This window comes from Physeter macrocephalus, chromosome 21, assembly GCF_002837175.3.
Source record: "Physeter macrocephalus isolate SW-GA chromosome 21, ASM283717v5, whole genome shotgun sequence".
Lineage (NCBI taxonomy): Eukaryota > Metazoa > Chordata > Mammalia > Artiodactyla > Physeteridae > Physeter > Physeter macrocephalus.
In genome coordinates, this window is record NC_041234.1 from 39,503,725 (window position 1) to 39,514,036 (window position 10,312).

Below are 10,312 nucleotides of genomic sequence, written 5' to 3' on the forward strand. Positions count from 1 at the left end.
TAAAATAAAGTTATTAAAATAAAAAATAATTATTAAGAAGAAAAATTAAAAAAAAAAAAAAAGGTTCGGTCAGAACCCTAGGACAAATGGTGAAAGCAGAGGTATCCAGACAAAATCTCACACAGCAGCACACACATACACACTCACAAAAAGAGAAAAAGGGGAAAATAATAATATATCTTGCTCCCAAAGTCCACCTCCTCAACTTGGGATGATTCGCTGTCTTTTCAGGTATTCCACAGATGCAGGGCCCTTCAAGGTGATTGTGGAGCTTTTATCCTCTGCTTCTGAGGCTGCTGGGAGAGACCTCCCCTTCTTCTCTTTGATCTCACAGCTCCTGGTGTTCAGCTTTGGTCTCGGCCCCCCCTCTGCTTGTAGGTCGTCCGAGGGCGTCTGCTCTTAGCTCAGACAGGACGGAGTTAAAGGAGCAGCTGATTTGGTGGCTGTGGCTCACTCAGTCCGGGGGGAGGGAGGGGCACGGATGCGGGGTTAGCCTGCGACGGCAGAGGCTGGCGTGACACTGCACTAGTCCGAGGCGTGCTGTGCTTTCACCCGGGACTGCTGTCCCTGGATCCTGGGACCCTGGCAGTGGCGGGCTGCACAGGCTCCCGGGAGGGGTGGTGTGGAGAGTGACCTGTGCTCGCACACAGGCTTCTTGGTGGTGGCAGCAGCAGCCCTAGCGTCCCATGCCCGTCTCTGGTGTCCACGTCAACAGCCGCAGCTCGCGCCCGTCTCTGGAGCTCCTTTAGGAGGCGCGCTTAATCCCCTCTCCTCTTGCACCAGGAAACAAAGAGGCAAGAAAAAGTCTCCTGTCTCTTTGGCAGCCCCGTGCCCTTCTCTGGAGCTCTTTTGCACTACGGGCTTAATCCCCTCTCCTCGCGCCCCAGGAAGCAAAGTGGGAACAAAAATCTCTTTCCTCTTCGGCAGCCCCAAACTTCTCCTGGACTCCCCCCCGGGTAGCTGTGGTGCACTAACCCCTTCAGGCTGTGATCACGCAGCCAACCCCATTCCTCTCCCAGCTTCTGACCTAAGCCCGAGCCTCAGCTCCCAGCCCCCGCCCTTCCCTGCGGGTGAGCAGACAAGCCTCTCAGGCTGGTGAGTGCTGGTCGGCACCGATCCTCTACAGGAATCTCTCTGCTTTGCCCTCCGCACCCTGTTACTGTGCTCTCCTCTGCTGCTCCGAAGCTTCCCCCCCTCCGCCACCCACAGTCTCTGCCTGCGAAGAGGCTTCTAGTATGTGGAAACCTTTCCTCCTTCACAGCTCCCTCCCACTGGTGCAGGTCCCGTCCCTGTTCTTTTGTCTCTGTTTTTTCTTTTTTCTTTTGCCCTACCCAGGTACGTGGGGTGTTTCTTGCCTTTTGGGAGGTCTGAGGTCTTCTGCCAGCGTTCAGTGGGTGTTTTATAGGAGAAGTTCCACGTGTAGATATATTTCTAATGTATCTGTGGGGAGGAAGGTGATCTCCACGTCTTACTCTTCCGCCATCTTCTCTCTGCACCCGTTTCTTGATTTTTTGATGATGGCCTTCTGACAGGTGTGAGATGATATCTCATTGTAGTTTTGATTTGCATTTCTCTAATGAATAATGGTGTTGAGCACTCTTTCATGTGTTTGTTTGCAATCTGTATATCTTCTTTGGAGAAATGTCTATTTAGGTCTTCTGCCCATTTTTGGGTTGGGTTGTTTTGTTTTTTTTTATATTGAGCTGCATGAGCTGCTTGTAAATTTTGGAGATAAATCCTTTGTCAGTTGCTTCATTTGCAAATATTTTCTCCCATTCTGAGGGTTGTCTTTTGATCTTGTTTATGGTTTCCTTTGCTGAGCAACAGCTTTTGAGTTTCATTAGGTCCCATTTGTTTATTATTGTTTTTATTTCCATCTCTCTAGGAGGTGGATCACAAAGGATCTTGCTGTGATTTATGTCAGTGTGTTCTGCCTATGTTTTCCTCTAAGGGTTTGATAGTGTCAGGCCTTACATTTAGGGCTTTAATCCATTTTGAGTTTATTTTTGTGTATGGTGTTAGGGAGTTTTCTAATTTCATTTTTCACATGTAGCTGTCCAGTTTTCCTAGCACTAGTTATTGAAGATTCTGTCTTTTCTCCACTGTATATTTTTGCCACCTTTATGAAAATAAGATTACCTTATGTGCGTGGGTTTATCTCTGGGCTTTCTATCCTGTTCCATTGATCTATTTGTCTGTTTTTGTGCCAGTACCATACTGTCTTGATTACTGTAGCTTTGTAATATAGTCTGAAGTCAGGGAGCTTGATTCCTCCAGCTCTGTTTTTCTTTCTCAAGTTTGTTTTGGCTCTCGGGGTCTTTTGTCTTTCCTTTCGAAGTGTGTAACCTTTTGTTCTAGTTCTGTGAAAAATGCCAGTGGTAGTTTGATAGGGATTGCCCTGAAACTGTAGATTGCTTTGGGCAGTAGACTCATTTTCACAGTGTTGATTCTTCCAATCCAATAACATGGTATATCTCTCCATCTATTTGTTTCGTCTTTAATTTCTTTCATCAGTGTCTTATAATTTTCTGCATACAAGTCTTTTGTCTCCTTACGTAGGTTTATTCCTAGATATTTTATTCTTTTTGTTGCAGTGGTAAATAGGAGTGTTTTCTTAATTTCTCTGTCAGATTTTTCATAATTAGTGTATACGAATGCAGGAGATTTCTGTGTATTAATTTTGTATCCTGCTACTTTCCCAAATTCATTGATCAGCTCTAGTCATTTTGTGGTAGCATCTCAAGGATTCTCTATGTATAGTATCGTGTCATCTGCAAACACTGACAGCTTTGCTTCTTCTTTTCCTATTCGGATTCCTTTTATTTCTTTTTCTTCTCTGATTGCTGTGGGTAAAACTTCCAAAACTGTGTTGAATAATAGTGGTGAGAGTGGGCAGCCTTGTCTTGTTCCTGATCTTAGTGGAAATGGTTTCAGTTTTTCACCTTTGAGGATGATGGTGGCTGTGGGTTTGTCATATATGACCTTTATTATGTTGAGGAAAGTTCCCTCTATGCCTACTCTCTGGCGGGTTTTTATCATAAATGAGTGTTGAATATTGTGTAAGCTTTCTCTGCATCTGTTGAGATGATCATATGGTTTTTCTCCTTCAGTTTGCTAATATGGTGTATCACATTGATTCATTTGTGTCTATTGAAGAATCCTTGCATTCCTGGGATCAACCCCACTTGATCATGGTATATGATCCTTTTAATGTGCTGTTGGATTCTGTTTGCTAATATTTTTTTGAGGAGTTTTGCGTCTGTGTTCTTCCTTGGTATTGGCCTTTAGTTTTCCTTTTTTGTAAGATTTTTATCTGGCTTTGGTATCAGAGTGGTGGTGGCCTCGTAGAATGAGTTTGGCAGTCTTCCTCCCTCTGCTGTATTTTGGAAGAGTTTGTGAAGGATAGGTGTTAGCTCTTCTCTACATGTTTGACAGAATATGCCTGTGAAGCCATCTGGTCCTGGGCTCTTGTTTGTTGGAAGATTTTTAATCACAGTTTCCATTTCAGGCTTGTGATGGGTCTTTTCATAGTTTCTGTTTCTTTGTGGTTCAGTCTTGGAAGTTTGTGCATGTTTATGAATTTGTCCATTCCTTGCAGGTTTTCCATTTTATTGGCATATAGTTGCTTGCAGTAACGTCTCATGTTCCTTTGTATTTCTGCATTGTCAGTTGTTACTTCTCCTTTTTCATTTCTAATTCTATTGATTTGAGTCTTCTCCCTTTTTTTCTTGATTAGTCTGGGTAAGGGTTTGTTAGTTTTGTTTATCTTCTGAAAGAACCAGCTTTTAGTTTTATTGATCTTTGCTTTCGTTTCCTTCATTTCTTTATCATTTATTTCTGGTCAGATATTTATGATATCTTCCCTTTTGCTAAATTTGGGGTTTTTCTGTTCTTCTTTCTCTAATTGTTTCAGGTGTAAAATCAGCTTGTTTATTTGAGATGTTTCTTGTTTCTTGAACTAGGTTTGTATTGCTGTCTACTTCCCTCTTAGAACTGCTTTTGCTGCCTCGCAAAGGTTTTGTGTCATTGTGTTTTCGTTGTCATTTGTTTCTAGTTATTTTGTTTTATTTCCTCTTCGATTTCTTCAGTGAACTCTTGGTTATTAAGTACTGTATTGTTTAGCCTCCATGTGTTTGTATCTTTTACAGTTTTTTTCCTGTAATTGATATCTAGTCTTATAGCATTGTCGGAAAAGATACCTGATATGATTTCAATTTTCTTAAATTTACCAAGGCTTGATTTGTGATCCAAGATATGATCTATCCTGGAGAATGTTCCATGAGCACTTGAGAAGAAAGTGTAATCTCCTGCTTTTGGATGGAATGTCGTATAACCATCAATTAAGTCCATCTTGTTTAATGTGTCATTTAAAGCTTGTGTTTCCATATTCATTTTCATTTTGGATGATCTATCCATTGGTCAAAGTGGTGTCTTAAAGTCCCCTACTATCATTGTATTACTTTCTATTTCCCCTTTTATGGCTGTTAGCAGTTGGCTTATGTATTGAAGTGCTCCTGTGTTGGGTGCATAAATATTTACAATTGTTATATCTTCTTAGATTGATCCCTTGCTCATTATGTAGTCTCTTTCTTTGTCCCTTTTAATAGTCTTTGTTTTAAAGTCTATTTTCTCTGATATGAGAATTGTTACTCTAGCTTTCTTTTAATTTCAATTTGCATGGAATATCTTTTTCCATCCCCTCACTTGCAGTCTCTATGTGTCCCTAGGCATGAAATGAGTCTCCTGTAGACCGCATATATATGGGTCTTGTTTTTATAACCATTCAGCCAGTTTATGTCTTTTGGTGGGAGCATTTGATCCATTTACATTTGAGGTAATTATCGATATGTATGTTTGTATTATCATTTTCTTAATTGTTTTAGGTTTGTTATCGTAAGTCTTTTCCTTCTCTTGTGTTTCCTGGCTAGCAAAGTTCCTTTAGCATTTGATGTAAAGCTGGTTTGTTGATGATGAATTCTCTTAGCTTTTGCTTGTCTGTAAAGGTTTTAATTTCTCCATCGAATCTGAATGAGATCCTTGCTGGGTAGAGTAATCTTGGTTGTAGGTATTTCCCTTTCATCACTTTATATATGTCCTGTTACTCCCTTCTGGCTTACAGAGTTTCTGGTGAAAGATCACCTGTTAACCTTATGGGGTTTCCCTTGTGTGTTAATTGTTGCTTTTTCCTTGCTGCTTTAAATGTTTTTATCTGTGTATTTAATTTTTGATTGTTTGATTAATATGTGTCTTGGCATGTTTCTCTTTCGATTTATCCTGTATGGGACTCTCTGCGCTTCCTGCACTTGACTCTTTCCTTTCCCGTATTAGGAAAGGTTTCAACTATAATCTCTTCAAATATATTCTCAGTCCCGTTTTTTTCCTCTTCTTCTTCTGGGACCACTATAATTCAAATTTTTGCGTGTTCATTGTTGTCCCAGAGGTCTCTGAGCCGGTCCTCAATTCTTTTCCTTCTATTTCCTTTATCCTGTTCTGCAGTAGTTATTTCCACTATTTTATCTTCCAGGTCACTTATCTGTTCTTCTGCCTCAGTTATTCTGCAATTGATTCCTTCTAGAGAATTTTAAATTTCATTTATTGTGTTGTCCTTTATTGTTTGTTTGCTTTTTAGTTCTTCTAGGTCCTTGTTAAACGTTTCTTGTATTTTCTCCATTCTATTTCCAAGATTTTGATCATCTTTACTATCATTTCTCTGAATTCTGTTTCAGGTAGCCTGCCTATTTCCTATTCATTTGTTTGTTCTCATGGGTTTTTACCTTGCTCCAGCATCTGCTGCATATTTATCTTGTCCTTTTTTTTGTTAGTATGTTTGGGGTCTTGTTTTTGCAGTCCGTGGGTTCGTAGTTTCTGTTGTTCTTGGTGTCTGCCCCCAGTTGCTATGGTTGGTTCAGTGTGTTGTGTAGGCTTCCTGGTAGAAGGGATTGGTGTCTGTGTTCTAGTGGTTGAGGCTGGATCTTGTCTTTCTGGTGGGCATGACCACGTCTGGTGGTGTGTTTTGAGGTGTCTTGGTACTGTGATTTTAGGCATCCTCTCTGCTAATGGGTGGTGTTTTGTTCCTGTCTTGCTAGTTCTTTGGCCTAGGGTGTCCATCACTGTAATTTGCTGGTCATCGAGTGGGTCTGGGCCTTAGCATTGAGATGGAGTTCTCTGGGAAAGCTTTTGCCGTTTGATATTACATGGGGCCAATAGGTCTCTGGTGGACTAGTATCCTGAACTCTTCCCTCCAACCTCCAAAGATCAGCCCTGACATACGGCTGGACCACCAAGACCCTGTCAGCCACACGTCTCAGAAGAAAATGGAGAAGAAAAAAGAAAATGGAAAGAAAGAAAAGGAAAGAAGTAAACTTATTAAAATAAAAAAATATTACAAAGAAAAAATTAAAAAGTAATTTAAAAAAAAGAAACAGAGCAACCAAACCCAAAAACAAATCCACCAATGATAACAAGCACTAAAGATTATATGAACAATAACAAAAATCAAACAAAAGGAAAGACAGAACCCTAGGACAAATTGCAAAAGTAAAGCTGTACAGACAAAATTACACAAAGAATCATGCATATACACACTCACCAAAAGAGAAAAGAAAAAATATATATATATCAAAAGAAAGAGAGCAAAGAAATCAATAAACAAATCTACCAGTGATTGATAATAAGCTCTAAGTAGTAAACTAAGATAAACATAAAACCAGAAACAAATTCGATGCAGAAAGCAAACCCCAAGTCTAGAGTTGCTCCCAAAGTCCACTGCCTCAGTTTTGGGATGCTTCATTTTCCATTCAGGTATTCCAGAGATACAGGGTACATGAAGTTGATTGTGGAGATTGATTCTGGTGTTCCTGAGGCTGCTCGGATTAATTTCTCTTTCTCTTCTTTGTTCACACAGCTCCTGGGTTTCAGCTTTGGATTTCGCCCCACCTCTGTATGAAGGTCACCTGAGGGCGTTTGTTTCCCCATGCAGACAGGACAGGGTTAAAGTAGAAGCTGATTAGGGGGCTCTGGCTCACTCGGGCCAGGGGGAAGGAGGGGTATGGTATGTGGGGTGAGCCTGCGGCAGCAGAGGCCAATATGATGTTGCAACAGCCTGAAGTGCGCCATGTGTTCTCCCAAGGAAGTTGTCCCTGGATCTTGAGACCCTGGCATGGTGGGCTGCACAGGCTCCCGGGAATGGAGGTGTGGATAGTGACCTGTGCTTGAACACAGGCTACTTGGTGGGTGCAACAGCAGCCTTAGCGTTTCATGCTCTTCTCTGGTGTCTGCGCTGATAGCCGTGACTCATGGCTGTCTTGGGAGCTCTTTAGGAGGTGCTCTGAATCCCCTCTCCTTGCGCACCTAAAAACAATGGTCTCTTGCCTCCTAGGCAGTAACAGACGTTTTCCCGGACTCCCTCCAGGCTAGCTGTGGTGCACTGGCCCCCTTCAGGCTGTGTTCATGCAGCCAACCCCAGTCCACTCCCTGGGGTCTAAACTCTAAAACCTGTGCCTCAGCTCCCAGCCCCCACCAGCCCTGGCGGGTGAGAAGACAAGCCTTGCAGGCTGTGGAGTTCTGGTCAGCACCAATCCTCTGTGCAGGAATCTCTCTGCTTTGCCCTCTGCACCGCTGTTGCTGTGCTCTCCTCCGTGCCTCGAAGTTCCCTCCCTCCCCCCATCATCTCCACCAGTGAAGGGGCTTCCTTGTGTGTGGAAACATTTCCTACTTCACAACTCCCTTGCAGAAGTGCAGGTCCCATGCCTATTCTTTTGTCTCTGTTTTTCCTTTTTCCTTTTGCCCAACCCAGGTACATGGGGAGTTTCTTGCCTTTGTGGAAGTCTGAAGACTTCTGCCAGCGTCCAGAAGGGGATCTGTAGGAGTTGTTCCACATTTAGATGTACTTTTGATGTATTTTGGGGTAGGAAGTTGAACTCCACTTCTTACTCCTCTGCCATCTTGGAGGTCCCCCTCAACACCCATTTACGATAAAAAATCTCCAGAAAGTTGGCAAAGAGGGAACCCAATTCAACATAATAAAGGCCATATACAAAAAAAACCCCAGCATACATCATTTTCAATGATGAAATACTGTAACATTTCCTCCAGGATCAGGAACAAGACAGGGATGTCCACTTTTGCCACTATTATTCAACATAGTTCGGGAGGTCCTGACCACAGCATTCAGAGAAGAAAAGGAATCCAGATTGGAAAAGAAGAATTAAAACTATCCCTGTTTGCTGATGACATGATACTATGCATTGAAACTCATGCTACAGGAGAACTACTAGAGCTCATCAGTGAATTTGGTAAAGTTGCAGGATACAAAATTAATACATGGAAATCTCTTGCATTCTTATACACTGACAATAAAAGATCAGAAAGAGGAATTAAGGAAACAATCTAATTTACTGTCGCAACAAAGATAATAAAATAACTAGGAATAAACCTACCTAAGGAGGCAAAAGACCTGTACTCAGAAATCTGTAAGATACTGATGAAAGTAATCAAAGACAACACAAACAGATGGAGAGATATACCACGTTCCTGGGTTGGAAGAATCAATACTGTGAAAATAACTATACTACACAAAGCAATCTTCATATTCAGCACAATTCCTATCAAATAACCAATGGCATTTTTACTGAATTAGCTCAGAATTTTTACAATTTGTATGGAAACAAAAAAGTCCCCAAATAGCCAAAACAATCTTGAGAAAGAAAAATGAAGCTGGAGGAAACAGGCTCCCTGACTTCAGACTATGCTATAAAGCTATGTAATCAAGACAGTATGGTTCTGGCACAAAAACAAAAATATAGATGAGTGGAGCAGGATAGACGGCCCAGAGTTAAACCCACACACATATGGTCACCTAATAGATGACAAAGGAGCAAGAATATACAATGGAGAGAAGAGAGTCTCTTCAAAGAGTGGTGCTGAGAAAACTGAACAGCTTCATGGAAAAGAATAAAATTAGAACACTCCCTAACACCATACACAAAAATAAAATGGATTAAAGACGTGAATGTAAGGCCAGACCCTGTAAAACTCTTAGAGGAAAACATAGGCAGAACACTGCTTGTTGCAAATCGCAGCAAGATCTTTTTTCACCCACCGCATAGAGTAATGAAAATAAAAACAAATGGGACCTAATTAAATTTAAAAGTATTTGCACCGCAAAAGTAACCATAAACAAAATGAAAAGACAGCCCTCAGAATGGGACAAAAAATATTGGGTTGGCCAAAATGTCAGTTCGGGGATTTCCATAAGATGGTACAGAAAAACGTGAATGAACTTTTTGGCCAATCAAAGATTTGCAAATGAAGCAATTGACAATGGGTTAATCGCCAAAGTATACAAACAGGTCATGCAGCTCATATCATAAAAACAAAGAAGCCAATCAAAACATGTGTGGAATGCCTAAAATGACATTTTTCCCAAGGAGACATACAGATGACCAACAAACACATGAGAAGATGCTCAACATCACTAATTATTAGAGAAATGCGAATCAAAACTACAATGAAATATCACCTCACACTGGTCAGAATGTACATCATCAGAAAATCTATAAACCATAAATGCTGAAGAGGATGTAAAGAAAAGGGAACACTTCTACACTGTTGGTAGGAATGTAAATTGGTACAGCCAGTATGGAGAACAGTAGGGAGGTTCCTCAAAAAACTAAAAATAGAACTACCATATGACCCAGCAATCCCACTCCTGGGCATATACCAGGAAAAATCCATAATTCAAAAAGATACATGCACCCCAGTATTCATTGCAGCACAATTTACAATAGCCAGGACATGGAAGCAACCTAAATATCTGTCAATACAGGAATGGGTAAAGAAGATGTGGTATACATATACAGTGGAATTTTACTCATCCATAAAAGGAACAGAATAGTGCCATTTGCAGAGACGTGGATAGACTTAGAGACTGTCATACAGAGTGAAGTAAGTCAGAAAGAGAAAAATATTGTATAATATTGCTTATATGTGGAATCTAGAAAAATGGTAGAGATGAACTTATTTGCAAAGCAAAAATAGAGACACAGATGTAGAGAATAATCTTATGGATACCAAGGCAGGAAGGAGACGTGGGATGAATTGGGAGATTGGAATTGACATATATACACTGCTATGTATAAAATAGATAACTAATGAGAACCTACTGTATAGCACAGGTAACTCTACTCAAGGCTCTGTGGTGATCTAAGTGGGAAGGAAATCTAAAAAATAGGGGATATATGTATATGTATAACTGATTCACTTTGCTGTACAGCAGAAAGTAACACAATATTGTAAAGCAACTATACCCCAA

At 40.9% G+C, this 10,312-nt stretch overlaps 1 pseudogene; it reads left to right on the forward strand.

The window, feature by feature from the left end:
• Positions 1-9,882, forward strand: part of LOC129391727 (elongator complex protein 1-like) — a 542,951-nt pseudogene extending 533,069 nt beyond the window's left edge.
• Positions 9,883-10,312: the final 430 nt, after the last annotated feature.